The sequence below is a fragment of the Petaurus breviceps genome, unplaced genomic scaffold, assembly GCF_028583685.1.
Source record: "Petaurus breviceps papuanus isolate PSGF00001 unplaced genomic scaffold, PetGlider_PUasm1.0 90740, whole genome shotgun sequence".
Taxonomy (NCBI): Eukaryota; Metazoa; Chordata; class Mammalia; order Diprotodontia; family Petauridae; genus Petaurus; species Petaurus breviceps.
In genome coordinates this window covers 2,962,847-2,964,346 of record NW_027187330.1, presented here as the reverse complement: position 1 = coordinate 2,964,346, position 1,500 = coordinate 2,962,847, and the positions used below count along the sequence as shown (strand labels likewise).

Sequence of the window (1,500 nt, the reverse complement as noted above, 5' to 3'; positions counted from 1 at the left end):
TCTCTCTCTCTCTCTCTCTCTCTCTCTCTCTCTCTCTCTCTCTCTCTCTCTCTCTCTCTCTCTCTCTCTCTCTCTCTCTCAGAGAGAGAGAGAGGAATCGAGCCAGCAAATGCCAAATTAAGTGGGCACTTGTGGTCATCAAAACTTACCTTCTTTTGGAAAGGAGGAAGAGAGGGAGGGGGAGAGGACTAGCTAAGTTACCCAACTAGCTGGATCCCCTTTATATATCTGGTCACTGGCTCTGGAGGAGAAAGTGAGGCTGGTGATCTTGCACAGCCAGTCCTCCCTCACTCAAATCAAAGTCAATTGCAAGTATTTTTATCATTTCCCTGATGCCACTCATGGGGCTACAGGCTCTGGGAACCCTCTTGAACTCTCTTTGTATCTTCCCAGTGGATCTGGCATTGGCTTAAGGCCATAAGCCTTCCATTATCACTAGGACTGAATTTCTGTTACCCTAAACCTAGCCTAGCCCCATTGTCTGTTATCCTTTGGTAGTCTTCTGCTCCCTTCCACCCTTGATCCTATCAAAATATCTAAGACCAAATCTGTTACCCTTAAACTAACCTAGCCCTCCATTGTTTGTTACCTCTGGCTGTTTCTCACCCTAGACCCCATCAAAATGCATTCTCTTGGTTCCTGGAGTCTGAACTCAGTCCCATCAAGCTCCTCCCTGGACCCCTCCTCCCATCACCCCCAGACTACTAGACCACTCCTAGATCCCTCCCACAGCCTTGCTGTATATAAGATCCATCTTGCCTCCATGAAGGCGTTCAGGTTCTATCTAGCCTGACAAAGGCAGGCTCAAAGTTCAATCTGGCCCGTTAGAATTAGTGATACAAATGCTCAGGCACCTGAAGAATCTGCCCACTATGGCAAATCTTTAATAAACTTTGTTTTGCTTTGGCTGAAAGAAAGCTGGGGTCGAATTTCTTCGGGCAGGTCCGGAGCTGCCTAAACCCCACCTTAGCACCAGGGTCCTCTTAGAAAACAAAGGACAAACACAAGCTGTGAGAAGGCCTAAAGTGAGGATCAAATAGGATGACATTGTCAAGTAGGAGCTTAATGAATATCTTCTTCCTTCCCTCCTTCCTCAATACACAATATATTCCCATTACCACATCTTTACTTTCATTGTTCCTAATATTAAGAATGCCCCTTCCCAGCCAAAATCCCCCTCACCCAAAACATCCTTTCAAAGTCTAATTCAAATGCTATCTTATCCTGGACTTCCTTCCTCCCTTCCCAGATCCACTGGGTCAGAAAAGACCTTATCTCGGATCATTTATGTAGGGTGAGAGAGCAAGCAGGGTTGTTCCAATCGCTCCTGTTTGCCCCCCTCTCACTTCAGTTAGCTCATCACCTGGATAAATTGCAAGCACAAATCAAATGCTCTTTCTTTGTGCTAGGAAATTGTAACAAAATGATCTCTCTATTTCTCTCTCTCTCTCTCTCTCTCTCTCTCTCTCTCTCTCTCTCTCTCTCTCTCTCTCTCTCTCT

General features: G+C 45.9%; 1 long non-coding RNA gene across 2 annotated transcripts in view; it reads left to right on the top strand.

Annotated features, from left to right (window-relative positions):
• The window catches only part of LOC138145534 (uncharacterized), a 14,610-nt gene that overhangs the window by 7,658 nt on the left and 5,452 nt on the right, over positions 1–1,500 (top strand). The window lies entirely within an intron of this gene.